The sequence below is a fragment of the Euprymna scolopes genome, chromosome 35 (genome assembly GCF_053919585.1).
Source record: "Euprymna scolopes isolate OS-2025 chromosome 35, ASM5391958v1, whole genome shotgun sequence".
Taxonomy (NCBI): domain Eukaryota; kingdom Metazoa; phylum Mollusca; class Cephalopoda; order Sepiida; family Sepiolidae; genus Euprymna; species Euprymna scolopes.
In genome coordinates, this window is record NC_136516.1 from 50,722,845 (window position 1) to 50,742,872 (window position 20,028).

Consider the following 20,028-nt stretch of genomic DNA (forward strand, 5'->3'; position numbering starts at 1 on the left):
GTTAGGTCAAGGAGTTTGAAAGATGGACTCTCAGATAAAGAGTCGTTGGCCATTGCTATGGGTGGTAGAGAGGGTTTCTTGTAATTATTGAATGAAACTAGTTTAGTCTTTACAGCATTGAACGCGACCAACCACCTTTGTCCCCATTCCACTACAGATTGGAGGTCTTCCTCTAGTGTTTCTGCCATTTCTTTAGAAATGTGTTCATTCGTCTTCCTGTCGTGCCTGCCATAGAGTGTAGTGTCATCAGCATATATACCCATCTCAGAGGCAATTTTGTCGGGGAGGTCATTTATGAATATCAGGAACAATAGAGGTCCAAGGATAGAACCCTGGGGCACCCCCGCATTTATATCATATTGTTTAGATGTACGACCGTCGAGGACAACCTGGATTTTTCTCTTATCTAAGAAGGATTTAATTATGTTAAGTATTCTACCAGCGATACCCTATAATCTGATTTTCCTGAGGAGACCCTCATGCCATACCCTGTCAAAAGCCTTAGATATATCTAGACCTACCTCTATACCCTCCTCCGCTTTGTCCAGTGAATGGTATATACGTTCAGAGATCACAGTTAGGATGTCTGCTGTGGAACAGGCTTGTCTAAATCCATATTGTTTGTCAGTCAGAAGTTTAGCATCTGTAAGATGACGGACTAGAGCATGGTTAATTATGGTCTCAAATATTTTGGCAAAAATTGGGAGAAGGCTAATGGGGCGATAATTTGATGGGTCTGTCCTTTCGCCAGAATTCTTGAATACTGGTACAACAGAAGCAGTTTTCCAACAGCCCGGAAAGCAAGCTTCATTAAGGCATTTGTTGTAGAGTTTGGAGAGAACTGGAGGTACTTCGGCTGAGCACTTTTTTAATAGCACAGCTGGGATAAGATCGGGTCCACATTCTTTTGAAGTGTCAAGGTTTTTTATGATAGCATGCACCTGTGCAGGGGTGGTTTTCAGATCGTAAAACGCAGGCATCGTGAATTCAAACATGGCCGAAATCTGTGGAAACAGCTCCCAAACCTGGTCGTCACCCTTCTGCCATTGATGAGGCATCTGTCCGTCAAGTTGAGGCTGCCATTTTGGAAGATCAGCGCATTACTATTCGCCAAATAGCCCAAGATATCAAGATTAGTACAGTGTCTGTGGAAACTATCATTCAGGATCATTTGCATATGCATAAGGTGTCTGCCAGATTGATTCCCTGGTTGCTCACTCAATTCCAGAAGCGATAATGCGTCGAGTGCTAGAAGTTGAATTTGGAGATCTGCCAAGAAGATGAGAAAGTTTTTTAAAAGACTGATTGCATAGGATGAAGCCTGGGTCTATCACTATGATCCAGACACTAAAGCCCAGTCAATGCAGTGGAAGCACTTGGACTCACAAGCTCCAAAGAAGGCAAGGGTGCAGCCCTCCGCTGGCAAGGTCATGCCCGCAGTCTTCTGGGACCAGTTCGGAGTAGTGATGACAGATTTCCTGGCAAAGGGTACCACAATTACAGTTTATTATGCTTCACTTTTGAGGAAATTAAGGGAAGCTATCAAAATCAAGAGGCAGGGCAAGATCAGCAAAGATACCCTCCTCCTGCAGGACAACGCTCCGGTTCACAACTCGCATGTGGCCAGATCAGTAATACGGGCGTGTGTTATGAAATCCTTCTCCATCCTCCCTGCTCTCCTGGCCTTGCACTCTGACTTTCACCTCTTCCCAGCCATGAAGTTGTTTTTAAAAGGAAAGCGTTTCCCAGATGATGCAGCTTTTATTTCTGAAGTCACGTCGTGGTTGGAGGATACACCTTGGGTGTTCTACAAAAACGGTTTCAAGAGCTGCATCAAACGATGGGAGAAATGCATAACTCTGGGTGGTTCTTATGTAGAGAAAGACTAATGACTATGCCAAGTTTCGTTGCTCTCCTGCTATGGAAAGTGGGTTAGGGGCATTACTTATTGCACGCCTCTCGTACGAGCAGTCCAGCCCAGCTTTATATATATATATATATATATATATATATATATATATATATATATATATATATATATATATATATATATATATACTAGTATGGGGTCCCGGCGTTGCCCGGGTATTTGGAGGTGTATGTTGAGCCACAAAAAAGCCGTCAATTGTTTTTTTACCTTTGACTCCTATTATGACCTCGTAAAATTTATTGTTTTGGGCTCAACTGAAGTTATTAAGTTAGATCCATGCCCACCGAACTTATGTCTAAGATTTAAAGTGTGTAGACCGAAAATTGTTGAAGGATTTTGGTAGAGTTCTCAAAGGTCAGATCGTTGAACTTTGACCCCTTAATCGCCAAATTTCTGCCAACAAACTGATCACATTGATTTTCCCAAATCTCAGAACCCTGTATATCAAATTTCGAGTATGTAACATAAAAATTGACAAAGTTACTACGTAGGGGCATGTACAAAAACACAGACACACACACAGGCAGACACTTTCACTTATATATATATATATATATATATATATATATATATATATATATATATAAGTTTGACTGAGGTCCAGGTAACCTATATAACAAATTTAAGGTGTTTAGACCCAAGATTGGCAGAGGAGTTAAGTAGAATCTGCAAAGATCAACTTTTTCAACTTTGCAAAGATCAACTCTTTCAACTTTGACATATTGTGAGCCAAAATTCCGCCCAAAAACTGATTAAAAGGCTTGCTGCATGTTTGAATCCCCTTTATGTAAAACTTCAAATGTTTAGATCCAAAATTGGCTGAATAGTTTTCTAAAGACCGCAAAGGTCAAATCGTTTTAACTTTGAGTATTTGGTAGCTTAATTTACAGCAAAAATCGATAAAAAAAAAGCTTGACTCATGTCTGAATACGCTTTATGTAACGTTTCATATGTTTATACCAAAAATTAGTTGAGAGGTAATTTTTTATTAAATTTGACCCCAATTTTGGCCTATTAACATTTATTATTTTGGGCTCAAATTGAGTTAGAAAGTTTGATCCATGTCTAAGTAATCTACATCTAGAATTTCAGTGTTTAGACCCAAATTTGGCCGATGAGTTTGGTAGAGTTTTCAAAAGTCAAATCATTAAACGTTGCCCACTTGACAGTACAATTTCTGGTCGATACCCAATTAAAAATATTTTCCGAAATCTCAATAAGCCTTATGGTTTATCACGAGTCTGTAGACTGAAAATTGAGTTATTTTGTACGGTAATGTACACACAGACAGACACACGCAGAGTCAATTTCACTTTTATTGACATATTGATAGATAGATAGATAGATAGATAGATAGATAGATAGATAGATAGATGTATCCCTTTAAATTCAATGTTGTTCAGACGTAACTATCTGTCAAGTCAAGAAATAAGAAAATTACCAATAAGGAAAGCAATATGAAAGAATTATCAAAATAAAAGATAAGGAAATAAAGGGGAAAAACAAAGGACAAAATACTAAAATAAAGGAGCAGAGAAAATGAGAGAAATTGTTATTAACGTGACGTCAGCTAAAAGTAAGATAGTTTTGTATTAGAAAAAGTAGCTATGCGAAAAGAAAAGCCTAAATAGAAGAAATAATAAAAAATAAATTAAAAAATACAAAAATATGAAGGAAAGAAAAAGAAAAAAAAAATTCTATAATTAGAAAAAAAAAACAAATGACGTCAATAAACATGTAAATGGCGACATACAGATACAAAAAGGGCGACAGAAAAAAAACGGTAGAAACAAAGAAGCAGACAGGACAAAAAATGTAGACAAAGTGAAAACAATACTGTAGAATTGGTGAAAAGTGAGAATTATGGGATGATATTTATGGATGTACAAATCGTAGAAGAAAGTCAACCGAGACGTCATCATCATTTTTGTTTCATATTGAATACACAAATCGCTCAGGATGTGTTTTGTCGTTTTGTTTCCATTTATAAACCAGCATCGTTCCTACAAGTTCTATGGCGGAGCTGGTTACGAGTAAGCGAGGAGTAGATAGAGTAGAAAATGTAAAGAGAGAAGATGGTAAGTTGATTTGGAGAAGGTTATGAGGTTGGAGAAAGACGAGACCCCATGCAATATGTATGAAATACAAGTAGGAAGGGCAAATGGAAAATCTAAAAGATAGGAGCTTGCTCATAAAAAGTACGGAAAACTAAGCCGAACTTATGCATGCATATATATATATATATATATATATATATATATATATATATATATATATAACATTTTAGTGAGTCAATTAATTTTTTTAAAATTTGAAGTGAAATGTTTGAGTTTCATATCAAAGGTGTTTATTTTTCTAAGTAAGACAAAGAATACATTAGAAATATTATCTCCTTATCCCATAGGGTTTCTATGTCTACCATCTCTTCAGAGGAGAAAATATTACCAAATAGCTATAATGGTATCCATCCTATTTTCTAAAGTCAGTGAGACATGGAAAATCATTATTAAAAATTTATTAATTTAATTTTATATTAATTATTTTTTAATTATGATTTTCCACTGACTTGAGCAAATACGGTGTATACCATTATAGCTATTTGCTAATATTATAATCTCCTCTGATGAGATGGTAGACATCGAACCCCTATAAGGAGATAAAATTTCTCATGTATTCTTTGTCTTACTTAAAAACATAAAAATCTTTGATATGAAACTCAAACATTTCACTTCCAATTTTTTTTAAATTCGTTGAATCACTAAAATTTGATTTATTTGCTCTATCTTGTATATAGAGCAATTCTTATTTAGATGGGATACTACTTATAGAATATTACTGCCAGTAATATTTATAAATCTAATAATCACAGGTTTCCGTACCAATTGTTGGATAATTTTATTCTGAAGAATATATATATATATATATATATATATATGTGTGTGTGTGTGTGTGTTTGTGTGTGTGTATGTGTGTGTGAAAAAAGACATATGCATATATACATAAAATTAAATTAAAAACCAGCAGTCCAAAAAGTCAGCGTTTTGCCCAGCCGTGGTGCGGATTTTATCAAAATAGAGAAAGCTAACTAAACGAGTGACACATAACCCTTTATATATTGATAAAGTAAAAAAATAGGCGAAATTCTCAGTTTAAGATCTTTTGCTTTTTCATTTTAATTTATATCATCATATTTATTATGTCATTTTATTGTCACACGCACATACATGAACACGCATCACATTATATATATATATATATATATATATATATATATATATATATATATAGATAAATAGGTTGATAGATGGATAAATACATATGTACATATATATATATATATATATATATATATATATATATAAATATAGATATAGATAGATAGATATGCACGTCCAAAGAGTCGACGAGATGAACCAGGGGATAAAGTGGTTAGGATCATAGATTCAGTCACTCTGATGAGTCGTAGGCGACGAAACACATGTCAGTGAATATTTTTTTTTAAAAACAATACATATACCGCTCCTATGTGGGGGTACCAAATTAGATAAAAAAAAAAGAAAATTATTCCCAACTCGCATTTAGGTAAAAAGGCACTTTCGTGAATAATTGAATTCATTCAAAATCGTATCGCAAAAACAAAAACAAATAATATTTGTGTGTGTGTGGTGTGTGTGTGTGTGTGAACTTCTATAGAATATTTTTTTTAAAATAAAGTTAGATGGTAATGCGTCACGTTGTTTTTTGTTTAATTAAAATGATAATTCGTCACGAGAGTGTTACAGAAGTGGTCGCCCATATTTGTATTAATAAACATAAATTTATGCAAATGGTTTTACAATAGCAATATGTTACAGTTAAGAAACTTCTATTTCACACGTATTATATTTATTTCATTAATGACTAGCGGGGGTACCCGGCGTTGCCCGGGTGTTTGGAGGTGGGTGTGTTAAAATGAGGTGTAAAAGAAAAATAAGTTTTGGTGGGAAGGTCGGATTGAACCCCGAAGCCTTGACACAAAGGTGAAAATGAAAGGGGAAAAAAAGCCAGTCATTTAATCATCTCGGCCAATAGAGAGATGAACTGATAAGAAGAAGCGAATACACACATATTTTCGCTTTTATATTTATAGATGCACCCTCTCCCTGGGTTAGCTAATATATGACGGGAGTAAATTTTTTGTAAATGCAGACAGCGGACTTTATTTTGTAAACGAAATAACCCGGTAATGATTTATGTTGAATTTGTTTTGTTAGTGTCCAATCTGGCGATGAAATGAAACTTTATTTGCCCCCTCCACTGCCAAGCGAAAGGACCCAAATATGTTTAATGTCGTTTTTATCTGTCTGTTTTATGAGCGTAACATTGAGAGAATTAACGGCAAAAGCTGGGGGGAAAATATAAGAAAGGCTGTAAGAAAATCATTTATAGGTGTTTAGGGCCCAAGAAAAAGGAAAAAAAGAAAAATAAATGAAGGTAGTCCTGCATAATTTTACCCGAATTCTCGTGAATTCCCGTCAAGCATTGATCGGGCGAGATCGGCAGTCATCGGTGTCAGCCGCAGACTGCCGGAAAAATAAAACAAACAAACAAACAAACAAAACGAACTGGAAAGAATGCAAATGGGGGGGGGGAGAAGCCCCCAAACACTTACCGTGTAAAGAGCAAATATGATTTGTTTTTTTGTTGGTTTGTTTTCTGCAATAAAATCAAAGGAACGAACCAAACTGGAAAAAAATACAAATGTAAAAAAATAAAAATAAAAAATAAATTAAAACCAGGAAACTGATCGTGTATAATGAAAACATGTTTATTAGATTTTATTTATTTGGTTTCTTTTATTGTTGTTTTTTTTTTTCGCATGCTTGTTTTAATGGCGCCTAGTCCGGTTTTATTCTATGCATATGTGAGAGATCCCTAGATATACTAGTTCTGAATATCGCTTGGAACTTCTTTTCCCTAAGTTTTTCTATGAATTCAATTTTTAAATCCTTTAGAATTTGAGGAGAAAGTTTGTCTTTACTACTTACTTAAAATGTAGTCCTTTTAATCACTTATTAATTCTTTTTTGTGAGCTATTAAGCTTAATTTCAGCATTTGCAAATATTTGCTAGACACAAAAATCTCAACAATTATATAAATGCAACTTTGTCTGTGTGCGTGAGTTCGTTCCTCATGGACGCCGAAACGGCTGAACATATTTTCTTTAAAATTTACGGAACGTTAGTGCATAACTAATGGGAGTGATCTTACTTTAGTTTTGTCTGAGAATACCCACGATAATTACCGATAATCGATAATCGAAACAGTTATTTAAATATTTTTATCATCGGAAAAGCCATTTTTCCATGTAGTCGCTTAGCAACAATGATAGAAAAATTGGCCGTGAAAAATTATACTGTAAGTAAGTTTATAGTTGATAGCGTGTTTTTTTTTTTTTTTTTTTTTCATGGCGTGGTCTGTAGGTTAATCTCCGCACGTAAATTTCTTAAAACAGTTTATATTAACAGCAAAGAATTTTATTAGACTTGAAAATTTACGTGGTTTTTATTTATTTATTTATTTTTTGTATGACGTAGTTTGTAGGTTAAATCCCCGACCTTAAATTTCTTAATGTTTTTTTTGGTTAACTGGAAAGAAGTTCATATAAAATAATTTTATAAAAGAAACAGTTGGTTCTCTAGAGTGCAGTGTAGAATAATATATATTTTGGATTAAGTATTGCATGGAGGTATATGAAGCGCCCCTAAGGCTGATTTCATTGATTTCGATGACAACAAAATGATATGAGTGTGAAATACTCGTTGATCATCATTCAATCCTGAGCAACGTCGGATCACCTTGCTAATATGTAATACTTCCAAATGTGTATTAGTTTTCTAACCGAAATAAAAAAATAAATATTATTTTAACATTTACTAAAAATGCATGCAAACAGCATATTACATCATTATACGTAATATATTAAACAGTATTATATTAATTAAATGCCAAAATAGTACTCGCATATAATATCTAGATGCACTTATGTAATTGTAGGTTTGCCAATCTTTTTGACGATTCAGATTGCAACTTCGATTTAAAAATATAACAACCGATCCTTTATTGAAACATATTTCTTTCACGTTCCACATCACTCGGCATCTGCCATTATATTTCAGGCTCCGATTACACTTTATGCATATTCTGTCGCTAAGTGCAAACTCCTACGATTGTATTTTTATAATTCAATATGGTATTCTGACATTCGACATACACTTACCCAACTCCGCGTTTTCACCAACGACCCACCCACGTCTCCCTCTCTCACTCTCTCTCACCAATTCTCTCACTCTGCCATCCTCTCTTTCTCTCTTTCTCCTCTCTCTCTCTTTCTCCTCTCTCTCTCTCTCTCTCTCTTTCATCACACCCTCAACATCCAAAGCGAAGTTATTGTCATAATGCCTGCTTTAGGTGCAATGCTATTTTATTCGGTACGTCTCCGTCACATTTCTAACTGTCGGTTTTACATCCGATATATCGATTATTATTTGTCTCTTTTACGGCATATTTTTTGGGTTTTTTTCTTGTTTTTTTTTTAAGTAGATAGAACTATTTGTTGCTTAACGCGATATTTATTGTATAACAACATATGTCAAAAAAAAGATTTCTTACTAAAAATATTGAAGGTAGATATAAGGGGAGGTACATTAATGGTAATATGTAAAACTACATAGACGAAGATTATGTCTATTTATAATTACGAGACACATTTTCAGCCGCCGATTATCATGACTAAGAAATCCCTTTCTGAGAGGTCACCGTTTAAACGCCTCGGCTCAATACTTATAGGCAACATAAATTGGACCAAATAAATTGAAGTCGTTTCCTAGTCTGATGCAAAGAAGACGGACTCCTTCTACCATGTTAGAAAACTAATCCCACCTGTCAGTATCGCGTATCTCTAGAAATTCAACATTCGCCCATACGGAATATCGTTGCTACGTATGGAATGATGCATTTACCACTAGTCTCTCTCACTCGCTCTCTCTTTCTCTGTCTTTGTCTTTGTCTTTCTCTCTCTCTCTCTGTCGTTCTGTGTCTCTTTTTCTCTTAGGCCGAATCCAGAAAGAATTTGTAATCTAATAGATCCAACATTGTCGACCAAGCTCCAACCCTTGTCCTATTGTTGCAATGTTGGATCTCACTTCTTTTACTTATTTTGTCCTTTAGTTCTCATATTCTATGGGTGTTATTTCTGACAAAGGTGGAAAATTGCTGTTCCATGGTTCAGAATCTGTCCATATGACACATTGATGGCTAATTTTTGATCTTGAAGTCGAATTTTGTTTAGCTTTTTATATCAAATAGCTTCCTGCCGTGTCTCGAGCAATTACATAACAAAAAACCTATATAAAGTACATTAATGGAATGTACTTAGCCGAACTCGTAGCACTAGTACCCTCACTATGTGAATATCCCAACTAATCCAACAGGCGCTCGAATCCCACCCCTTCATTTGAGAGATCCGTAGATGCCGAAGATATTTCTACTCTAATAGTTTTTTTTCCACCTTCTTCCGTAACGACGCCGTTACCTTTTCCTCACACTCAACACGTTGTATGCAGAGACAGTCGCAAAAAAATGGTAAGAAATTCAATTCGCGTTCTTTAACAGTTGAAACAAAATATATTGATTAACTGCCGTTTTATCGCCAATCCACGAACGCGTCCTTTTTCAAGCCTGTGAAATAATATGGGTGCACCCTTGTATTTCCCTTGGGTCAAGTACGCGTTTCCCAGTCCGCAGCTAAAACCAGCTGTTATGTCTGTAGCTCCTTCCATGGCACGCTGACGTCCGGCAATTTTTTGTTAAAAATACAAATTGCATCTTTTTTTTTAATATTCTTATCGCACTATAACGTGCTTCCTAGTCTCTGTCTCCGATTTTGATATTTAAATCTCTCTCCTTTTATTTCTCTCCCCCCCCTTCACTGTGACGTAACTCGCATCACGACTTGAGCATTTGCATACGCTGGGATACTGCTGGTGATGCTTCATACGTGTCCGTGCCTATATTGCATTTTGTTCCTTGACTACTATTTATTATTATTATTATTATTATTATTATTATTACTATTACTATTATTATTATTATTATTAGTAGTAGTAGTAGTAGTAGTAGTAGTAGTTAAATGCAATGCAGGCAGAGATCTCGCTGCTCAAATAACTACATAGTGCCTCTGCAGGCATGGATCCAAATAGAAGTTCCTTACGTTTTCTAAGGGGCAAATAAAAGTTTTAAAAACACACATATTTGTTACTTAATATTTCGTCCTTTTATTAGCAAAAAACTTAATAAAAATGAACAGAATGTAACCAAATTTCTCCATATGCATCCTGACTGCAGGTTAGTTAATAAAGAATTATAACCTAGATTGTAATGATGGTTCTGTGTAGACGTTGTGTTAGTACTACTACTATTACTATAAATACTACTTCTAATAATAATGATAATAATAATAATGATAATAATAATAACAATAATAATAATACTGATAATGATGATAATAATAATAATAATAATAATAATAATAATAATAATAATAACTCACGGGATATGTGGAAATTCCACTGCTGCATACTTCATGTGTAATATATTCCTGCTCTGCATTTTGTAGACGCTAAGCGTTAATGGAGGCTCCGGAATTTTATTGTAGCCCTTTTGTTAAAACTATAAAAGTATTTTTCTAAGTAATCTGGTTAATGTAGCGTCAGCATATATCTGATTATTACAGTTTATCTCCAATATCCTCATTGGAGTTTCTGACATATTTCCATTGACTGGACGCCCTGCTCGAGAGGAGACCCCACAATATAACTATCCCATCTTTCCACAGAACAAATAGTAACTTAGATCTTAGCCAGAAGATTAAAAAGGCATCTTTTAGTTTCATGTACGACCGAAAAGCGACATCATTTGCTCTAATTTTTTTTTTGTTTTTACATTGCGGTAATCGGGTAATCCTATTTATTGGGGGAGGGAAGGTGGTAGTATGCTGCGAACATAAAATTAGCTTATCTATGAATTAATTAAATGTTCATGGTATGCTGTTGCGTTCTTTCCTCCTTGTTAGTAAATAGGATCTTCCTATCGAATAATTCATAATCTAGAAACTGTGACACATGTACGTACTACGTTTAACGTGCAATGGTATTACTATACAGATTATAACAATAGTTTAATGGACAAAACGTTGTGGGAATTATACTCCAAATAAGAAGGGTGGCCAATTATGCAACTAATACAAATTATTAATCCTCATCCAAAACACATTTCTAAACAAAATTCATAATTGTTCATTTATTTATTGCGGACTATTATCCTCACCTTTTAGTTGTTGTTCCACGACGTTTCGGCCAACTATTCCTCTGGCCTTTGTCAGATGGTAACCGCGATGGGATAGGAACACAGAATCTTCTTACTGCATTTTCAGCAATTACTGCCTTCCTTACTTTTTAGTCGTCTAACCACGTGGCGCAGTGGATATAGATGTTGAATCTCTACGGTTCCAGGGGAGCATTGTCTAAAGATAGCGGTTTCAATCCTACCCAAAGCCGACCAGAGGCTTAGTTGGCTAAAAGTAATTGCTGAGAATGCAGTTGGGAGATTCGAACTTAATATCTGGTCGTGGTTACCACATGACAACGACCAGAGGAATAGTTGGCCGAAATGCCGTGAAACAACAACAAAAAGATGAAGAAAATTGTCTGCAGTAAATAAGTGAATGAATAATACTCATCTCAATAAGCTTTCCAATTGATTAAATAATACATTTTTTAATTGATTGCGATTTTTAAAAGAAAGAATGTTTGTTCTAAGAGTAGATCATTTTGAAGTTACGTGTGAATTCTTTTTTGTCGTTTGAGCAAGTGTGGCGATTAAACGAGTTCAGAGCCCAATTTGCGCATGATTCCTCGGTAGCCTGTGAAAAGTCATATATGGAATGTAGCATCAAGAGCTGCAAACATAAACAAAAAAATCCAGTTATAAATGAGTTTTGCAGCACCCATTATGCCTATGCTATATCTACTGCTGCATACCTAGAAAATGTATTTTTCCAAAATTTCCACAGCGACATGATACAAGAATGAAAAGGAAGCAAACTGATTAGAAACTAGTATCCCCGATGATGTTGGATTTTACATTGCTGGGAGGAAACAGATAAACAAAATACGAAACAAACGACATAGAAAATAAACTAGAATTTAAGAAAGATCTTCATCATTTCAGTAATTGTAAACGCACTTATATAAACAAAAACTCAAAAACTATGTGACCAATATGTTCAGTGAACCAAATGCAAGAAATATACACAACTGCATTTAAATGGGCAGTTAGAATATTTAAAAGATTTCTCGGGTGAAATGTATGAGATAGCGGGCAAATGTCAGGAAACCAAGAGGATGCTCCGTCCACAGCTAGAAAAATAATAATAAACACTTATATGGATTATTAAAAAAAACGCAATTATGTTTACAATATGTCATCTTACTGATTAGTGTAATACTTAATTATTCGTCACAGAAGAATTCAACGCCCTATTTTAATGCAGAAACGAACCAATAATTATATAATTACCGCTAAAAGATTTAATCAACTATGGATGTAAATTAAACGCAATTGGTTGAAAAAATGGTGACGCCTTGAAAACCAAATAGCGGTACATTTAATATATAAACAAATATAGTTTTAATAGACATTCTTAACGTACATCTAATTTTCTAGGTAAAAAAAATAACGTCTATTAGAACAGACAACTGTATTTTATGTTAAAAGAAAAACATAGCAATGGAAAGTATGTACGAAGGCCCAGTAAGATAATAATTAGAGAATAATTAGAAATACGCGTTCATTACTTTATTGTTTCAAAATAAAAATGTAATTTTTTTCTTTAGCAAAATTTTATTATAATGCAGACCGATATCTACTTAAATAGTTTTACACACAATGCAGTTTAATATTTACTCACTAGAAGTAGTCACACAGATCATCATGAATGATTTATATTTGGGAATAACTAATGGTGTTCTCTTAAATCGGAGTGACAACAAGTCTCCACAGATTTCCAGTGCTCTCCCTCTCCTTCGATAACCTTTATGGCCGCTTACTATTGATTTTTCGCTGGCAGCGACCATTGGTTTTCACTGGAATTTTGGTGGCAGTAAGTTTCTCCAAGGTTCCAGTCCTCTTTGCCCTCATCCATCGGAGGTCTAGCTTGTGCTTTCTCTCTTCTGTATTTCAATCCTCCTTGACTCTCCTTAGTTATTTGGTGTGGTGCTATTTTATGATGACATACACACGCACAAAAGATGGGGGAGGCCGAACACAGGAGAGTGAATGGGGTACTTTACAATTATACCGTTTTTTTATGATTCCATGTAATGTTGCTTTGTATTTTATATCTGTAGTAGTGTCTGTATGTTCATTTTGTGCATGTAGTTCGTGTGCTGTGTTAGTCTTCGTATTCAAAGTTGTTCCTTAATATTTATGCAGGTTGCATGATTGTTAACCGTTGTATCTTTTCATTCATCCCTCTGATTCAAATTTCTCATATTCTGTTTTCAAAATTTTTCGGTATCATTTCTTGCACTCTTACTGTTGGTGATGTTATTTTCGCTTTCTTAATTTCACAGATTCCTTTGAGCTCTCTGGCTAGTTCCGTGCATTTACGCCACTTCTCAATTCCCTTGATCTTAAGTCTGTGGTCTTCTGGAACGGCAAAATCTACATTCTAGCAGGACTTTTTTCTTCTTGTTAACCGTCACTTTGTCTTTCTTGGGTGGGGTTATCCGTTTGTATGTCCATGTCCCATAGGATCTTCTGACTTTCATTTTCTCATAAAAATCCCAGTTCTCTTTGCGCTTGTCCAACCGAGGTCTGGCTGGCGCTCTCTCCTCGGTCTTTCAGTCCTTCTTGACCCTTCTCAGGTCTTTGGTGTTACTTTTTTATTGGGAGGGGTGGTGGTGAATCTATGGGGGGATGCATGATGGGGGTGTAGAACTTGTAGATATGCAGCTTCGGTGTTCTTCATTCCCTGTAACGCTTATTTGTTGTATTGTCTTCTTGTATTATTCTCCGCATTCAAGGGTTTTCCTTAATAGTTCAGTCGTTTTCATTATCGTTAGTCGTTGTACTTTTTCAGTTATTCCTCTGATTCCAATTTCTGACATTCTTTTTTCGAAGTTTTTCGGAATTATTCCTAGTGCTCCTATTATTATCGGTACTAATTTGATTTTCTTCATCATCCAAATCCCTTTTAACTCTCTGTCTAGCTCTGTGTATTCGCTTCGTTTCTCCTTTTCTTTCATACTCACCCTGTGGTCAGCTGGTACAGCAAAGTCTACGATTTGACAGGATTTTTCTTTCTTGTAAATTATTACATTATTATCATTATCATTATTATCATTGTTGTTGTTGTTGTTGTTGTTGTTGTTGTTGTTTACTCCTACGAGTCCTCATCAAAGATTTCTCTTTAAGAAGATCGTGTGGGGTTATACATATACGGTCTGAATGAGAAGTCTTCCCTGATTTTCAGTTCACCTCTTTCCATTCCCTTTGCAGAGGAATTTAGCGTTATTGCAACAAACGCTTACCATTTATTTCTTGTTGGCAGAAACCATTAGTGGTCACTGAAATTGGTACGTGAGAGGGGGGAGTCATCAGATTTTTATCTTTTTGTCAAATGTTTCACAAACGCACATGTGTAAATCGTTCACATGACAGATTCGTTACGTGAAGAATAAATAGATTTTAAAACATTTTCAAAGATCGTGTCAAGCTGGCCTAATTGTTATCCTTCTTAACTCACCGGCCGTTTTGTTTTCGATCTCAGCTCGAGTATTTTTTACTTACAAGAACTTCACTGTTTTAAAAACATACTACTTCCATTCACGTGTCTCAGTTTTTTCCATTTTTACTTCATTTTTTTTAAAGAAGTTTAGCCTTACGTTTACTACCTACGGTATTTTTGTTTATTATTAGAAGGGATTCTGTATTATATATGTGTATATACGTACATATATATATATATATATATATATATATATATATATATATATATATATGTGTGTGTGTGTGTGTGTACGTGTGCCTGTGCGTGTGTCTGTGTGTATATGTATATACTTTTTTCTGATATGTTCTTAATTATTGTTTGTGTAGATATCATTTAATTTGACATCAAAACTCAATATTTATCTTTATCTTAATAATAAATATACCAAATAACTTTAGTAATGAAAATAATACAGAAAAATTATAGCATTATTTATGCATTACATTTTGTTTTTCTAAAGCGTTTTTACCTCGCATATGAAAATATTTCGTGTTAATTTGCAAAACTCTGAATCTGCTTTGATGCTCTCCAGGAAATCTAGTAAAATTGAGAGAGAAAGGGAAAGGGAGAGTATGTTTACTTGTATATGTGTATCCAAGGGCATTATCGCTCCAATTTGGAGGTGCCACGTCATCACATAGTATCTAACTACATTGTCTGCATCTTTAGGGGAAACTCATCGATATATACGAAAAAAAATCTTTAAAAAATGATGAAGTAAAGAAAATCTATTTTTCGAGACAGAACTCATAACATCTTCACACACACACACACACACACACATTTATATATATATATATATATATTTCTCTGTGTGTGTGTGTGCGTGTGTGTGCAGAACAAGAAATAAAAACGTATGTAAATATTAAAAAAAAGAATAAATGAGCGAAAAAATATCATATCAAATATCACGATTCATCCCGCTGTCCCTGCGGTGGATTGAACCTGTTTCCCCTTCGTTCACAGCTAGAAGAAGATTTCAAGGAAGAAAACTGGAAAACTAATATTTCGTCACGTAGCTCTTAGAGATCGTCGGTGTCTGTCATCGGCGGACACTTTTAGCAAATCTTCCATCTTATCCAGCGTCCCCATCTTAACTCGAGACGGGGTGCCTCATCAGATGTCGTCCATATCGTGACGTGAACATCCTGCCAAAAAAGATGAGGCATTCTAAACCCCAACCATAGAATTCACTCATTTGTAACATCACGATCTGATATTGCTATGAACAGCAAGACGTATGCTAAAAATAGTAGAACAGAAAATTAAAAAACATAAAAAATAGATGAGATATGTGACCGTGTTGTTGTATTTTTTTAAAGTTGAAATTTGAAAATAAATATTTTCCTTCGTTTTTGTACGCGTTAAGGAATAAGCCGTAAGCATTGTTAACTTTCGATTTATTTTATAGGTAGACATGAAAATGTGTGTGTCCACAATCAAATCTATAACAATATATATATATATATATATATATATATATATATATATATATATATATATATATATATATAATACGTATCATATACGTTTGAAACCAAAAACAACGCATTATTAAAAAATAAACACACATTTATTTTGTTTGTTTGAAAATTATGTTGAAATTCATAAATATATTTCGAAGGAAAACCTGCTCATCAGTATGTATTTCTTTTTTCTTTTTTTTTGCCATGTTGCTGCTGGGAAGATAATCAGGAAGTAGAACTCCGTTTGTTGTTTTTACGGTAGTTTTTTTTTTAAATCTTGGAACGGTGCCTTAGGTCAGGCGGGATTCACGTTAAGACCTTTTGTTCCTTAGAAGCGCCGGTTGGGTTTGAATAAAAAAATACGTATTATATACGTTCGAAACCAAAAACAACGCATTATAACAAAATAAACACACATTTATTTTGTTTGAAAATTATGTGAAATTCATAAATATATTTCGAGCCAAAGCCTCGTCATCAGTATGTCTTTCTTTGTTTTTTTTTTTGTTTTTTTGCCATGCTGTTGCTGGGGCAGATAATTAGAAAGTAGTAGTCCGTTGGTAATTTTTACGGTAGTTATTTTGTAAATCTCGGTACGGTGAGTTAGGTCACGCGGGATTCACGTAAAGATTTCTTGTTCCTTAAAAGCGTCGGTTGAGTTTGAATAAAATAAATACGTAATAAATACGTTTTGAAACCAAAAACAACGCATTATTACAAAATTATGACTACTTTATTTAATCACATAAATAAATATACGAAAGTATAATTTTTTGCGTAAACTTTAAGTATTTACTTCAAAAGTGCTCAATACATAGGTAGAGCTTGGTAGTAAGTAATAAAAATATATATGTCAATCAATTACACAAGATATTCCGCGTTTCATCCACACTTGGCATAAGTCTGATGAACCCTAGCGTGGAGGAAACGCGGAATATTCTGTGTAGCTTAATTGCCATATATATTTTTTTATAACTTACAATATATATATATATATATATATATATGCATATATACATATATATATATATATATATATATATATATAGTTTTTTTTCTTTAAAGATACTAGGTTACAAGAATTTACTCATTTTCTTTTCTTTTACTGTTCACAACATTGCATACACATGATTAAGCCGTTATTGTTGGCATAAAATAATATAACTGTTCGTCAATTATAATTTTCACAACACGGGGTTACAACGGCGCGTAGTAAAAACAATATTTAAACAGTTTCCCAGTCCCACGGATATGACCTTTTCAGCTAATACAGCGAGTATTCAGTTTTTATCAATTACATGTAAAGTTTTAAAAGGGATTCATCCGTATTATTTTTAGATTAAACACACTTGCCTAGCAACGGAGTAGTCAGTCAAATTTTGTAATATTTTGTAGCAGTTCGTTTCCATCGTGGCTTTGTGTTTTCTATTACCTTTTTCAATGCTACCTGACATATAAATATATATATATATATATTATGTGTATATATATATATATTATGTATATATATATATATGTGTGTGTGTGTGTGTGTGTGTGTGTGTGTGTGTGCATATCACGATTCTTTGAGGGGTTCAAAATTGATATATAGCAATCATGAAGAGAAGACTTAAATTCATGATTTAAAACGTTCAAAATAAAGTAAATGGGATGAAGAGAAGAGAATTTTAAAAAATGGGTGAGTTAGCTGATCGGTTTCGCCCTAGCCTTATTAAGGCTGTATTGAGGGATTTGTTTTGGAGAAAAGAAACGAGTTGGAATCAGAAATATGTACAAATAAAATCACGTTGCGTTACATTATATATGGGAAAAAAGAGAGAAAATGGGAAACGTTGCTTTATGTTAATCGTTCCGTACCATTTCCCCCCATACATAACGTAACACAAGGTAGATAGATAGATTGATAGATAGATAGATAGATAGATAGATTAATGGATAGATAGATAGATAGATAGAGAAATGGAGAGAGAGATATAGATAGAGAAATAGAGAGATATAAATATATATCGAGAGAGAAAGAGAGAGGGAGAGCAAGAAGACAGAAAAGAGAGCGGGAAGAGCGAGCCATGATATATAGAAATTTCTAATATACGTATAAACTTTGGTGCATTAAGATTTATTTCCCACGTAGTCATTGCAATTCTCATTATACTTTGCCAGTGATGTTATGGTGGCTGTGTATCGGCGTCCGGATCTCTGACAAACACATCGACTAATTCTTCTCACAACAAATGCATCAGCTCTTTAAACGTTCAATTTTTAGTTAATTTTTATGTGCATGGAGTAATATAATGACGCACCTCTGCTTCTAACACGTGCTTAAAGAAAGTTGTCTTTCAAGAGTCTAACATCGCCAATATATGTAACAAAAAATGAAATTTTCAGGTCATATATGCATAAGTTCAGTCATCATAAGAATTCAATTTTAAAACTCGTCTTACCTATTTGAACAGAATAAAACTAGGAGGTATTACTTCTGGAACGACTTTTATATATATATATATATATATATATATATATATATATATATATATATATATATATATGCATATACATAAATCTTGATTTGAAAATAAAACAATATCACATATATATAATCTATTGAATGTGATATATATATATATGTATATATATATATATATATATTATTCGTTTATTACAGAAGATAAGAAAATACAGATATATACTAATATACGTACACACACACCCACACACACACTCACACACCCACATATATATATATATATATATATATATATATATATATATATATATATATATATATATGTATACATGTATGCATGCTAAACATGTGTATTTATGTGTGTGCGTGTGCGCTGAATAAAATAAAAACACTTATGCCAAATCTGATCTCTGTATTATTTTTTTATTCTCTTGTCATAAATTAATAAAATTTGTCATCTTTTTTTTTTTTTTTGCTGCCTGGTCTAAGACAGAAAGAGTTTTTTTTTTTTCTTTTCTCTCTGTCGTTCCAGTGTTGGGTCTGTTTATCAAGATGGATTCGGATCAGTTCTTCGCTTCAATTTCCTCCATCGAAATTTCAACATTTCAGACACAAATATATATATATATTTTTTATTTCACGTTTCTGTCCAAAAAAATATCTGCACATTTCTACGTGTAGATTATTTTTAATTCAACAGTAGCCTTTTTGGCTGTTGTGTCAAACGAAATATATATTCTTCTCGAGCTGTATCTCGTTGCTCCGATGATTGTTGCTTGTTTTCTTTTTCTAAATACTCATTTTAAAAAAAAGATTATATATATAATATATATATATATATATATATATATATATATATATATATATATTGTTTGTTTTATATGATTATCCACTGACACGTGTTTCGTCGTCTACGACTCATCAGAGTTGCTGATTCTAGCGAGATTCGAAATAGGGGCCTATGAATAGAAGCTTAAACTTCTACCACTGGACCATCCCGCACGATTGTCTGCATACATCGCGAATTAAGTAGATGATGGTTATTTGCTTTGCGATACATTTTGAATGAATTTAATTATTTATGCGAAAGTGCATTTTTACCTAAATGCTAGTTGGGAATAATGTTTCCTTTTACCCCCAAATGGGGAGCGGCATTTATATTTATTTTTATTTTAAAGATAATCATACACTGACACGTGTTTCGTCGTCTACGACTCATCAGAGTACTTGAATCTAGCGAGATTCGAAATCGGAAACACCATGGCAAGAAGCCTTATCTCCAACCACTGGACCATCA